This window comes from Colletotrichum fructicola, assembly GCF_000319635.2.
Source record: "Colletotrichum fructicola Nara gc5 chromosome Unknown KSG_Nara_v1_contig06, whole genome shotgun sequence".
In the NCBI taxonomy this organism is placed as follows: Eukaryota; Fungi; Ascomycota; class Sordariomycetes; order Glomerellales; family Glomerellaceae; genus Colletotrichum; species Colletotrichum fructicola.
This window is the reverse complement of record NW_027094056.1, coordinates 1,165,864-1,180,961: the sequence shown is the minus strand read 5'-3', so window position 1 is coordinate 1,180,961 and position 15,098 is coordinate 1,165,864.

Genomic DNA, 15,098 nt, shown 5'->3' with positions numbered 1-15,098 from the left:
TTTGTTTCGATACGGATTATTTCTGCTCGCTGGCTGTTAAGGCCGGCAGCCCCCGTTGCTTTGACTCGGCCTCCGTATCGAGAGAAAGCAATTAATTCCCCACGCAAGAGTGACGATCTTCTTGTCCTCAACGAGCCCAGCCAGAGAGAGAGAAAAACGGATCCATTCGAAGACCGAACCGAACGACATGGAGCGCAAGTCCCGTGATTCGGGGTTTGAAGTGGACGACGTCGTCGGGCTTTGAAGCTGCTAGCGCGAACATGAGTCCCCAGCGCACCCGCCTCCTCCGTTGTCGATGGCGTCGTTGGCACATCACAGATCTCTCTGTCCGACAAGGGGTCTTCCAGCGAGTCCTCTCCGACAGACAGGCTGCCGTGGGCGGGCCTGCTCTGGTTCGCTGAAGCACCAGCCTGCCTTGAGCTTAGCTGGTGCCAAACGAAACGGCGTCCATCCAGATCGGGGCCAGTGTGTGTGTGAGTGTGTGTGTGGCACACCCGTCAGGCTTTTCGTATCGACGTATCCCTTCCCTTTCCCAGGCGGTTCTCCCCCCCGCGCGCGCATGCAGACTGCTGCTGCTGCGTGTTGACCCTGCAGTATGGGGTACCCTACAGCGCGAAGCGGTCGTACCTCGGAGCCTCTTTTGATTGCCCGTAGGTCATATCGTGGCCCCCATATAGCCCTTCATTTTCGTTCCCTCCTACCCCCAAGGCGGCACGCTCGTAGGTGCAGTAGCTGTAGTTGTAGCCCGTCCACCGGTTGCGGATGGTCACCTACCAAACACCGGGCTACTGTGCTGGCAGTCCGGCTCTCTCGTAGTGGTGCAACGTTGGAAGCGTAGATCGTCTGTCTGCGCTACAGAGAGGGACATGAAGGTCGGTCTCGGACCACGGTGCAGTTGTTCCCGATGTAACGACTCCGGGCCACATTCACACACACGTAACGAATCTGTGAATAGGCTCACCGGTGAGGCGTTCCCTCCCTCTCTGTCGACCAATCCATTGCGTGTGCTGCTCATCTCCGGTACAAGGGAACACGCAGAAGGGCTGGGCTGGCCTCTTGGGCCCTTGTACCTCTGGCCGAAGTACACTAACGCGGTGGCCGCGGTGATCGTCCTCGATGTCTTTCGGGTATTATCCCAGAAACGCCGCCTCGGGGCGTCTTGGTCAGCAACTGAAGCACGTTGCCGTAATGCTGCGACCGCTGGTTTGGGGTCCCCGCCGTGCTGATCTCGAAGAACATCCCACGCACCCGGACGGGAACTTGGGATCCCACCATGACGGCCGATGATGTCGTTTGAAGCCGGCACTGCGCTCCCGCGTTGGAAAACACCCCGGTAAGCAGACGACGCGCGGTGCATCTCTTTGCTAAAACATCCGGAATATCCCAGGCAATGCCATTGTGATGTTCGTAGGATCCTTGGGAGATCTTCGACGGGGCTCCATCAAAAGCGGCTCACCGTCGACAATGGGGATGGGTGAGTGAGGAGCTCGTCCAGGGCCTCATTACTCCGAACGAGAAGAAATAAGACATGGGGTCAGATCACCGCTGCTTGTCTACATCATCGTCTACGTATGTGTCTCGACGTCTCAGCCGTCAAATGGTTTTGGGACAGGCGACAGCAACCCCGCGAACACTTGGCTCTTGCGGAGAGAATGCCATCCGGATGCCCCCTCGCCGCCAAATGTCCCGTTAACTCTAAAATCGAGCCGTGGCAGCAGCTTGTCTTGCAACCTACCGTGTGCCATGTGCACCGCTTGGCGCATGCATGATCGTTCTGAAGCACGAGTGGTGTCACGGAAGACCAACCGACCGATGTGTGTTTGGTGCGGATTGTGCTTCAGGTTCGATTAATGCCGGTTGCGCATCCGATTTTCTTCAACCCCCTTACACCTCTCAACTGCCAGGCGTAGATCATCCAACACTGACCAGCCCCATTAACCAGGTGATGAGCGTTAAAAAGACAAGGGCACACGGCGAGGCGGTCAGATGTAAAAACTGACGGCTGGTCAAACACGAACAGAAAAGTGCCACACAGTCTCGCAGTAAGACATAGCTGTGTATGTGTGCCTCTGTCTGTTGTGCGTCATGTCTCTATCGTATGTCTTCAAAATCCCCGAGAGCTTATGTAAAGTGTAGCAAGCAACTGATGATCAACAGCAGCCCGAATTCCAGCCGGAGCACCCACCACATGGCAAACATGCTCATGGCTCATGGCGCTCACGAGTGCACCAAGACACTACGCAACTGCCGACCGCCTGAGCTCCGCGCACTATCATAGTAGGTTTCGTCGTGGTAACCCGACGGTAAGCTACAGCCACTCGGCACTTATTAAGGCGAAGGCGTAGCGTATGAACATTCGGGAAATCTGCTCAAGAAGAAAGCCTAGGTGCAGCGACAGCGTCTGCCACTGCCGGAGTTAGTCTTGCTGTCGCTTCTGAAGGCATCTCGAGACTCTCGGGAGGCAGCCATGTTGATGTAGTTAGTGTATGGATGATGGGTATGCACGGCGGCGGCACTTCCCATGCCTTGCCCATGCCATCTGATGAAATGAACAATGATGTCGCCCTTCTCGAAATCCCGCCGCCAGCGCGCGCGCGTCTGGGCCAATGGCTGGTGCCCAGTACCGGTTTGACGGGCGTCACCAGCAACGTTCATTTGGCCTTGCGCGGCAGGGTCGCTGACCAGGATGCGGAGCCAAAAAGCGTAGTGCGTACAAAGATGTAGAAAGGATCTGTCGATCAGCACAGGGGCAACCCGTCCAACCCTTGGCTCTCATCCCATCAGCTTGCTTTTGGGAGCCGTCCAGCGTGTTGCGTGCTCCACCACCGCCACATCCTTCTGAGAGAGTGTGTGTGCCTTGTTGTTTGTTCTTCCTCCTCCAAGATTCTCTCTTACGGACCGAGGAGATGACGAAAGGCTAGAGAATTCCGTCGCTCGCTCTGGGGGAAATGAGGCTCAAACATTAGAGCGAGACACTTGGAGAGGATGCGAGGAACGTGTGTCTTCAATAGCCATGAGTCTAGCTTCATCTTTCCGCCTCCGCCTCGCCTCGCATTTAACCGCTTCTTACGCCTCGCCTGTCCGCGGACGGCGGACGGCGGACATTGTCTGTCCTTCAACGCTCGCTCTGCGTACTAACGAAATGCCACACACCCCTTGGCTGTGCCCCTAGAACGTCAGTGGAACGACAACCCCTGGAACCCCTGCCGTCCCTCGGCTGCGTTGAGATTTCCGAAAGTGGGGGAGACGAAGAAGAAGGACGACGCGGAAGCACAGGCCCCAATTTGCTTTCCATGCGGTCGGCCGCTGGGAACAGCTTTATTAGCAATTCGGGGCCAGCTCCTCAGTGCTGCCCGCCTCGCATTGAATAGGCCCCGGCCAGCGAGATTTGGGCAATTCAACTTCATCACAACAACTAGGGCTTCCGATAGTGACGCGGACAATCTCGATTAGATCTCTCCTCGGCCCCAGAGAGGCGCCAGATTGTCCGGACTGAAGATGGCTAACCGAGAGTTTCGGCTAGAGCTGTGGCGGCGGACACGAACTTGGTTTGTTCACTAGTCCGCACAGTCGGTCGGAGACAGCAACCAGACAGACAGATACACCGTAGACAGATACTGCATAGGCAGACATGCAGACGGTACAAGGACACGGAAAGACCCTCGTCTTTGGCCCCCAACTTGGCCACACAAACTTCTGACTAAGGGAACCAAGGCCCAGTTTACTGCAATCTACTGCGGCATGTCGTTCGATTCTTGATTGAACTCGAGAACAACTGACATGAACCCTCGCAACGTACAGAATTTAGCCTTCCTAATCAGTGAACGTTGCCTCCCTCATCCTTCTCCAACATATTTCCGGCCGGCAATCCCATTGGACGCCTCTCTCCAATCCTCCCGAAAGTTCCCTACGCTCACGGCAATGTCGTTCTCTACATGCGCACTAGGGAAGAAGAAGAGGGTGTGCGAAGCACCGTTCCCAGGCATGGGAAAGAAGCTGAGGCCCACGGGACAATCCTGTGATCTCCAGCCTCCGCGACGATCAGCCGGGACTCCCCTGCCCTGCGAGCACCGCTTCTTTGACTGGACTGGACGCGCCGCCCAACGGGGCCAGATACCACGCGAGAGCTGCAACCTCTTCTGAAAGCGTGCTAGACGACATCGGAGAACCGTGGTTTGAGTGGACGGTTGGGACCTGGAACCCGTTCTTTATCCATGACGCCAAATAAGGGCCCTTGTTCATGGGATCGCTGACCGCGACTCGACTTTTTGCGTTGCTCTCCATCACGCTGAGTCGGTGTCGTCGTGGTCGCTTGTCTATCAAACACGTACATTCGCACCGCCGATTCTCTTCGCGTTTTGGTCTGTTGTTGTTTCCTCTGCCGCTCGTGGCTAGACCTGCATTTACCCATCTTCCCTTTTCTTCTGCAATGTACCATAGCCCGTAGCCCTCGTCTTGCAGCGTCTTGGCTTTTCTTGCCTCCCCTGTTCACCTCTCCCAGGCCTGTCAATAAATCGCAAGGCCCCATGCAGCGCTCCCCCAAACGATCGTCCATTCGGACGTCAAGAAAGGGCCCGGGGCCCGGGATGGAACTGCGGCACTGTCACTCGTTGCCATTTCCTTCTTCCTCCGCGTCCGTACTGACTCCTCTGGCTCTGCGTATGGACATCTCATTCGACGCCTACGGGCGTCATCATGGCCTGACACTGGCCGTTAGTCTGGTTCCCGTGCTTCCGCCCTCTTGGCTTCTCTTTGGGCTTGTTAGAATGGCCGCATCAGCCACAGCTCACGCGCTTTTTGGAGAGAGTCCATGGACCATCAGTCTTGTCCTGCCAGCGAACGGCAAATCCCAGCCCAGTGACACACAGACACACACCAACAAGCCCCTAGCCGCCCTAATCCTCCAACGTCGCTTGGTGGACAAACATTCCAGTCAACGACATGTTGTCTCTTCCTCCGACCCGGACCGGATGTTTCTGTCTCTCTCTCACTTGCCCCCCTCCTCCTCCTTACACCCACTGGACAGCCAGACCAAACGCCCATCATTTCCTTTGAATTGCAAAATGCATCCGTTTACAGAGTCTCAACGGGCGTCTTCGCGGTTGCCTTGCGCGGGGGAACGATGCCTGGGGTTCAGAAGCCTGAACTCACAATTTCTATTAATAACGCCCAGCAAGCAACAACCTGTCAATGCGATGAGATTACCCAATGTGGAATATGTCCGGGATGGGACGTCCAATCGTGTGTCTCTCTTGTTTATTTTGCTTTTTCTGAACTCTTTGTCTCTCCGAACTGTAACGCCAACGACGGTGATTCAGAGACTGAAGATCCAGGCTCCCTTTGCCATCTTTCCTATCTCACGTCCCCTTCTTTCCGCCTTCAATTTCGACAAAGTTAGGTCGAGATATTGGCGATGGATGCATCAATAGACCGGAGGAAGGGGGGAGGAAACACATTTGGGGGTGAGCGACACATCATTGCTGCTCCTGCGACAACCCATGGATGTCAATGACAAGCACATGCTGCTGCTGGCTCCCTGGGGGAAATGCCGCCTCTCGGGGAAGCGAAGCCAGCGAATGGAATGCAGACTCATCTGCAGGCCGTTGCAACCCTCATGCTCGACCGGTGCGCCCGTCGCCAATCTTCCAACGCATATTACCCGTGCCTATGGCCTGTGCCGTCCTCGGTGTGCGCCAGCTTGCAGGTAGAGGGGGTCAAGGTGAGCAAGCAGCTATCGACAGACAGGCAGACAGACAGATGCACGATGACCATCGGGGCGAGCCTGCGGTGCAACACGAGACAGTCGGAGGGACCCCGGCATGTCGCTTGTTGTTCCCCTCTGCTAAGGCGTGTCCAACGCGCAAGCCTGACGGAGGAGGGTAGGGAGCACGCTGCAAACTTAGCACGTCTGTCATGGCTGCTTCGTCACGGATGATGGATGTCACCAACACTCGGTACCCGCCATTGTGCTGCTGCTTGCTGTTGTTGATCCTCTGCCCACCGCATCGGACACACCCAGCGAAGCAACCGTTGAAGACGGATGACCAGCGGGCCGCATATGCGTTAAGGCTTCGAGAGCTTATGACACGTACGGGAGCACCGCGCCCACCAATTGGGACCGGCCAAGATGCAGTTTGCATGCCAGTTCAACTGCACATCAGTGGGTAAACTACCACGCTTTCTTCTTTTCCGGACTCTTGAGAGGACGTCCATTCTTTCTACGACGCAGCTTGCCTTGCCGCCTTCAGCGCCTGGGACGCGCATCGGGATAAAGAGAGTTGCAGACAGCATGACCAAAGTTCCCCTTCTGCGCTCAGCTGCCCGCCAGGCGAAACAGAAGAGCGTGTCCACCAACAAGGACGCAAATCCGCATAGCAAAATAAGCCTTGCTCATCTCTCTCGAACGACCTTACGAGTCGGACACCTGCGGGGAAGAAGCCAGGTTCAATACGATAAATTTGGGGATTCTCGCAGGCCTGGGAAACGTTGATGACTCGCAAGCCACATGGCGCGAGAGAAGGATGTCCCTGTTTGCGTCCAACGAGGGCTAGACAACCGTTTGGGAATTCCTCATAGTGTCAAGACAGGATGATCCCCCCTTCTTACGTCCCCAGCCCTGTCACCAGGAACGAAAGGCGGCTTGCGAAATGAGCGGCGCTCGCCCTTTCCTGCGCTATGAGTGGAACAGACACAGACAGAGCAGAGGAGGAGGACCAAAAAAAATAAATAAAAAAGGAAGACCCCCGGCCCCCTGCTCCCTGCTTGCGTGGGAAATCCCTATATCCGCCTGTGCTAAGACAGCCCCGAAGTCCCGGGTTGCTTTTTTCCTTGACAGCTTTGTGACACACAACAACAACAACATACCACGACACATACGCAATTTGCCAGGCAGGAATGGGCTTCCTGGCCGGCGAACGGACGCCGGATGCTTTTTTTACAATTCGATATTGCAACTCTGCCATCATATGTCAGCGCGGCCCGCCGCCCATGGGGGTTTTTAAGGAAGGCTGCGTTGCAAGTGTAACATGCCACGGGGCGGGCTGTTGGGTCGGGGCTTCATGGATGGCTTTCATTATCCGGGGCAGCTCTGTCCTGCGGAAACCTGCATTCAATCCTCTTAGCGGCATAGCCGCCTGCTGTGAGGAGGAGAAAAAGGAGGAAGGCCCCGTGTCATTCTCCAATATTGGAGGAGACGGATAGGGACTGGACGCCATGCGAGGCAAAGGCACAGCTCAAGCCGCGGCAGCAGCAGCAGCATTCGTTAGAAGCAGCAACCTGTACCGAGTTGTCGGGCGAGTTCCGGATATTGCCAATGCGCCTGCTGACAGAAAACCGGCTCCGAGTGGGCAAAAGGGCAAAGGCACGGCATCTCTTCGAGACAGAAGCAGAAGCTCATGCAGGTCGGACCCCCTCGAACTATCCCCAAATCGACAACTGCATCGCGGACATGGGTCCTTGCCTTGTCCTGCCTGTCCTGTCCCTCACCCCCGTTCCCATTTTCCCCTCAAAAGCAGAAAAGAACATCGCCCCCCCTGTGCCTGTGCCGCGTCCGCCTCTCTCTCTCACTGTTCGATGAGGGAGTGCATGTGCTTGACGTTACACGGGATGGAGTCACGGTGTCCACAGATCACCGTCCTTGATAATTACCTTGACGTCGTCCAAGCTGCGGACGAGGCTCCGCGAGTGCTCCGCGAGTGCTCCGCGAGTACCGAGCCTTTGGAGCTCTTCTTCCCGGCAAGCGCTGGGAACAGGGGAGAATCAAGAAAATATTGGGTAAAATTGGAGTCGTTTGTGAGAGTTTCGACGGAGACGGCAGGGTCAAGAAAAGAGCGAGCAGAAGAAAAATTCCAAAAAGCGAGAGAAACCTTCCATTACGAACTCTCAACGTCTCCTCATCGGTGGGCTCCTCACGAGGGACACTAGCTGCTCAGTGGATACTCCGCCATCCATCAACAGGAAGCCTGCCCACAGTTTCCTCGCCGCCGGGATCAGATAAATAGGGGTGATCCCAGCAGAGACACGTTCTCCGCGACCGTTTGTGGGCTGCAGAGTTACGTCGGCCGATACGTACTACGCAGCCCACAACGATACGATCACGACCGCAACCAAGGAAGAGGAGAAGGGGCCCCGTCAACGGGTAGGCAAGATGGCGCCCTCTATCGAATTCTTGTATACTTCAAAGTAGCATGTATTCATGACACACAAATGGGAGGGCTCCGAGTCGAGCTTAACCTCGATCCGGTGTCCACTGACTGGCTCTCTTGTCCCTCTCCCCTCCCACCCCTGGCAAGGAAACACCGAGGCTGTGCTTGCATACGTATCGAAAATCGTGGGCCTGGGCCGACTGGGAGGACCGCGATTCAGAGGATCATTTCCAGGGATCTTGCAAATCGCAGCGTCCATCCCGATTCCCCGACGGTATTACCCCGAAAGAAACTGAGCGAGAGGGGGGTAAGATGAGCATGTACAGTGGGTGGGAACTGAGCAACCTGGGCAGTATCTCTACAACTTTGGTACAAAATCATGATGAGCAGAGGGGAAGAAGAAAAAGCGACAGGCAAGAAAAAAACCTTCCGAGGGAAAGGAAGAACGCTGCTGTGTCATGGTCGAACAAGGGTGGCGGGATCCAGCAATCTGGAGTTTCTGCCCATCCACCGCGCATGCTGTCATACCAAGTCCACTTGAAAGGGGAGAATCCCGGATGCTTTGAGAAAGTCGCTATTTCCAAGCAGAGGAAACAAGTGACGATCAGCATCCTTCGAGCCCTTTCATTCCGACCTCATTCCAGCAGATAGATGAATGAAGACTCGTCGGCCGGGCCAGACTGGGCCATCTGCGCTCCGCTGACATCGATCATGCCTTTTCTTGTTCCCGCGTCTGCCCCGTCCCGGCGTCTCGCAAGATCTCGGCCGGTCTCGCATGTAACGTCCCTCCCGAACGGACCTTATTGCCGCCAGTCTCGCCAGAGGGCAAAACCGCGGCCTCTCTCTGTCCCAAATGCGCGGCACAGGTAGCACGGCACATGCTCAGCTCCCACGAGATCATGCGTGTACGTTACCCATTCATAAGCATCCACTAAGCTACCCAGAGACCGTTCTAAACGCTCTTGATCCTCCTGGCCGCCGTCAGCGGCCCTTGGCACAGGTAAGTGTGGCACGATTCCACCGGCCAAGAGGAGCCACAGAGCAGGTCGCTCTGCATTAAAACCCCCCCTTTAAACTACACTATTTGGCCCCCCATCTCACTGAAGATCCCTGAATCCTCACGTTGAATGTCGACGCTACGGGGAGAAATATGGAGGGGGCCCAGGCTGTGGACAACCGCATATGCGCGCCGTACGTGCCGTACCAGAGATCACTGTGGATGATCACCAGCGCATGGCCAAGGGGGTGTGTGTGTGGGAGACGCCAGCCAGCACGTCAACGACGACAAACCTTCGCCCCCTCTTTGTTCCTCCTCATGCAGAGTCCTCATTACGCATCCAGCGGACCCTGCTGCTCTCCTATGTCGCTCGGTTCGGTGAAAACACTGAGGAGGGCCTTAGATATCGCTCATCCCCTTCCCTGATAGCAGCATAGCTTGGCCGTGAAGGGGATCCGCCGGTCTGCTTCAGGGCAAGACGTTAGTCCAGGAGGCTTTTTTTGCACTCAGGCCGAGACACATGACGGCAACGGCGGATGAGTAAGGCTTCATAGAGAGGGGGAGAAGAGGGGGGGGGGGCGTATATGGATCCCTCTGAAGATCAAAAGCCCACGATATGCAGCGGTGAAGTGAAATCCACCACACGGCACACGCACACACACACGAGAGAGAGAGCCGGACGGAATTCTCCTTGTGCTGGCTGGCAAATGTACCTCGCATCTGGACTGGTTGCGCCTTTCTGTCACATCTGTCACCTGTAGGGCCAGCGAGTAAAAATGTGACAGCCCACACTGCGATCTCGCAAATCTGCGTCGCCTCCAGAGGAGGGAGGGGTGCGAAAGGTCCCTTCACCTCACCCTCTTGGTCGGCCCATTAACCACTTCCAGCATCGAGTCTCACTGCCGGCCGCGGTATTCGCTCGAAAACCAGAAGGGAAGGAGGTTGCTTTCGTACACTCTTCGCTCCGCCAACCTCCGTATCCGCGTGCTTCTAGATCTGCCCAATATACGACCGGAAACGACAGGAGGCGTACGCCTACAAGAGAACTCCCAGGTGGCAGCGGGAAGTACAGAGTAGACTATCACTCTCTTGTCAACTGCCAAAGTATGTCTCAGGACCCAGGAATAGAGAAACAGCTTAAACAGCGGCTACTGCACAGAAGGAATCCCTTCCGTCGCGACGACCTTTCTCATCACGTTCCAATTCCCGCGCCCGCAGACGCCACAATCCGTCTCAAGCCTTCGACCTGTGAGTCTAGAAGGTCTTGGGACGAGGGCCCACGGCCAAAACGTTCGCAGGGCTGGGCGGAGAAAGGAGTCTAACGCTCCAAACGGGACATGGACGGATGCAAGGCGTGCGTGTTGGCATTTCCTACTGACGTTCTAATAGTCAGTCAGCAGCCACACGGCAACAAGCCGAAGGCGACGGGCATCTCGAACGGGCGGAACACGCGCCCATCAACGGCTGGATGTCGTCCAAGAACGTTCCCAATCTAGCCAGAAAGGCCTCCTCAGCCTCGACAACGGCCGTTCTCTCGCTTGTCTATGGCATGGCTTCAAGCCTCCCAAGCCATCAATGGCATGCAATGTTGCCTCCTCCTGCTCTAATCACACCTGAAAAGAGCCAAACACATAGCCGTACCGGAAAGCGCTACACGCCCCGAGATTAACATGCTCCCCGTGCTGCGGCGTAGCACCGCGGCGTTCCAAACATGCTGCCCGACCCCCTATGCACGTCCCGCGGCTGGTTGGTGATCCTCCTCCTCCTCCTCCTCCCTCAGCCAATGCCACCGTCCGGTATCCAGCCAGTCGAAATTCAGCCTCCCTTGAAGTCCCCCCGTCATCCAAATATCCGAATGGGATCGACCCGGAGAAGGGGGGTCACACGGTGCTCCAAGCTCGAGGGAGGCGGCTACGCGGCTGCGGGTTGCTTTTAGCCCCCCCTGCACGATGCATCACGGCCGGACGGCCCTCCGTGTCTATTGTCTACATCCCTCTCGCCGTGTACAGCCTTCCCCAACAATCTCGGTGTGAGAATATTGATAAGAATGCCCATTCATACGGGCTCCGGGTTTGAGTCAAACCAACCGGTCAGCCATGTAATGTCTTCGTAAGCAAAACGATCGGGCAAGGGGCCCAGCTTTACCAAACCCCGGGGGAAAGAAAAGCAACGTCAGAGAGAGATAGAGAGGGCAGGAGACAGGAGGTTAGTTGGTCAGTTAGCGAGAGATAGTCAGCAATGCCGCAACATCGAAACAAGTAAACGTGTTTGTTTCGCTTGCTGGCTGGCCTCCGTGCCCTGGTTAGCTGCAGCCAGGAACCTGCAACCTGCAGCCCGCCAGAGCCCGAGAAACGAACGTTTGCACGATCCCGCGCCGTCGGACGTCACTTCTGTTCTCGGTAGGGCCATCCGGGGAAAAAGAAACGATCAACAATGGTAATGTCTTGACTGCGCAGCAAAGCCCCCCGGCGGAACCTGGGCCAAAGCCGGGGCGGGGGGTGCGTTGCGGCGGGCAGCGGCCAGCCATTCTTTCTCTTCTCGCGGGCTTTGATCAGGTGCGACCAGCATGCTGCATTTCAATCCCCGGAATACGGCCAATATCCTCAAGTCAAGTACGACATGCATGGGAAACCCTCCGCAGGATTGTCTCGTTCGTTGTTGTGCCGTAATATGCTGTGGGATGGCGATACGCGATGGCTACGCCCAAAGAGAGACAAGAGACAGAAAGCAGAGATACAGCCGCGTCGAGAAACGAGGTTGAAAAATGCGTTCTTCTAGCCGACCGTTGCGGGTTTCGCTGATCGACGTTCGGACTAGAAGCTCGTAGCGTCTTCGCGTGGCTTGAGACAATAAGTTTGGGGTTCTCTTTTGGCTCGACCGTTTCCCTTCCTGGCGTCGATGAACCCTTACTTCTTAACGAACGGGTAAGTCAAGACTAGTAGAACTAAACCCAGCCATCGAGTCCAAGCGAACATTCTTCCCTTTCCACGCCGTTGTCGATAACGACGCAAAGATTGATCCAGTGACGCCAGAGTCAAAAAAAAGACCATGCGTGCAACGGCGGCAAGGGGATGGGAATGTGGACATGTCCCTTGCCTCATAGGACAATCTCGTTGCGGGTGAGACATTGAACTACATTCAAGACAATACACGCACAAGACAGTCAAGACACAATACACGCCTCCCCCAGACAGCAGCCCAACACACAAGCATGCCTTACCTTAGGTTGCCTTTTGTCGCCTTTCCTCCACACACCCCAGAACCTAATCTCCAGAGTCCGAGGAAACAAGAATGAGGTACAATCTAGATCTCGCTCACAATCACGATGTGATAAATCTTGCCTCAACCATGCCCAATTTTTTCCCGGCCCCAAGCCACCAGCCCTGTTGTGCTCCGGAATATGAGGCCTCACAACATTGGCGTTGGCTTTAGCTTAGAGACGGATGCCCTTGTCTGACCTCGAACTTCTCTTGTAAGCCGTCAAGAACTAGTCCAACTTGGACAACCACCTCGTTAGCCCCATCAGATGTCTTGAAAGTCAACGACACTCGTAGAGATAGAGAGAGAGGAGTATCAGGTGCCGGCCCCAGCCGCGCCGAAGCACCGCCCGCCCGTCCGTCCGTCCGCCCGCCGCGCTGTGCCGTCTCTCTCAACACCCTCTCATCGCCAACCCCCTATGCCTTGCTTCCGCTGACACGGGAAAACACCGACTTTCTTCTTTCAGGGCTTTTCACAAAAGCGTCCCGCGTAGTGTTCCATTCCTGGGCACGGTCGTCGTTCTGAACAACACTCGTGGCACTCAAAAGCCTCAACCACCCAACCCCCGGTGCCCTTTCCATGCTTCTTGTGATCCCTCGTGCAGCACGCAGTAGCCTCCTTCCCCGTATGCACGAAGCGGCTAGCTCGCGGCGGGCAGAAACATGCTCAGGGGTTCCAGAAAGGTGAGAGGGGAGGGGGACAAGACGTAAGACAGCGCCAGCAAGCGAAGCGTGTGCGGTGCGCGCGTGGGAAAGAAGGAGGAAAAAGCAAACATATCAGAGCAACACCAAACCCAAAACCGCATAGGCCCCAACATCAAATGAGCTGATGAACGAACCATACTCGGCCAAGTGCCCCAGGTTCAGCTGAAATGCCGACACCAGACATCGAAAGAGAGATATAGAAACATGGTCCCCAAAAAAACCGTGCAGATATACCAGGGTGGCACGCCCCGTCATTGGACTTGGAAATGCCCTCAAAAACCTCACGTCCACCAGAGAATAAAGCAAGTATGCATCGGAGCAATAACCCTCAACCAGGTTGCGGTCCTCAGCTGTCAACACTGCACATCGGAAGTTACAAAACCCACAAGTCCAAGCGTCGTCAAAACACTTGTCGTTGATCATTGAGAGAGAGGCGTGCGCCCCATTCATTCCCCGTTTCCCTTCCGCTGCCCTCCCCGTGGGCCAACATCGAGGCTACTGCAGGCGAGAGGTGACGACGCCTCCATCACGCACGTCGTCGGTCTGTCTCAGCGCCATGGTGACGGGCGCAGCGGCGATCAGCGTGCCGGCCCCCCTTCCCACTCTCACATCTCACAAATCCCCTTTGCAACCGTCGTCGCCCTTTGCCTCTCTCTCACTCTGTGTCGCCGCCGCGTTCATTCGAAGCTAGCTAAACCACCAAGCTTCGCCGCTCAAGCCTTCGCGTGCAGTTCACGATGGACATGCGACTTAAGCGGCGCGGGAGGAGGAGGAGGTGGGCTTCCAAGACATGTAGTCCCGAGCCCCCAGCATCCGGGCGCGATCTCCAAAACCACATGCAAAAAGCCATGAGCTGAAAAGATAGACGACCCTCCTTCGCCAAACAGTCAATGAGATCATCATGAACCGCGCACACGCTGAAATCAGCACAGAGTCATAATAAACTCATGAGCTATATCAGACAAGGGCTCACTTTCCGTCCTCCTCGTTCCTGCTTACGAGCGGCTTACTTGAACATTTTCAACACAACGAAACTAAACCTCCTCTGCAAAAGCAAACATGTTGCGCATTCCATCATCACCCTCACTCATTTCACCCTCTCCCCTCACCCTACCCCTTCCTGCTGTAAAACAGTTCGTTCGCTCTCTCTGTCTGCCTGTCTCTCTCTTCCCAAAAAAGAAGCACTCCTCGCCGTTTGCTTCGTGTTGTCTCGGAGGACTTGCCATCTCGGAACGTCAAAATGTGACTGGCCGGGGTTTAATCGTCGATCATTGTTACGAGTCAAGGAGACAACATGGCGCCGTGACGTCTCTCAGCTTTACTTTTTCTTATGTGTATAGGTGTATACTTTCCCACGCGCGCGTGTGTGCTTGGGTGCATGTCTCTGGAGAAAACGGCATCTGGAATGTGATGGGGGTTACGTGATACCGATGGCTGGCCACATTCGTTTTGCGGGCTTTGAGTTTTGCGGCCGTTTTGTTTCTCTGTCTCTCTCTTGCGCTCGTTTTCGTTGTCTAGAAACAGCCACCAAACCCCGGATTGTCTCATAATGTCATGTGGCGAGGCGTTCTCGCTCTCTCCTCCTCCTCCTCTAGCAATGTGATTGGGTTGCTATCGGAAACAACGCACGCGGTCGTTGGGCAGGTTATTGCGTCGCGAAGATCTGCGGCTGCCGATGGCAACTATTGGCGGGCGCAATATCAAGCCGCATGCCATATCCAATACTTGGAGATCGGGCTATGCAGGAGTATTGCAATACGTGTCACCACCGCATGTGGCAGAGAGACATGAGACGTATCTGGGAGACTACTATTCAGGAGAGTAATAATAGCTATCGAGGGGGAAAGTGATAGTAGGATGACAGTAGTGCTAAGAACGGAGACAGCAAAGACAAAAGGACGACAACGATAACATCAATGAGGATGATAAAGGGAATCGTTTTACCATAGCTTACGAGTAGTGGTCCGCCCGGATAGCAAAAGTCATCTGGAAAGT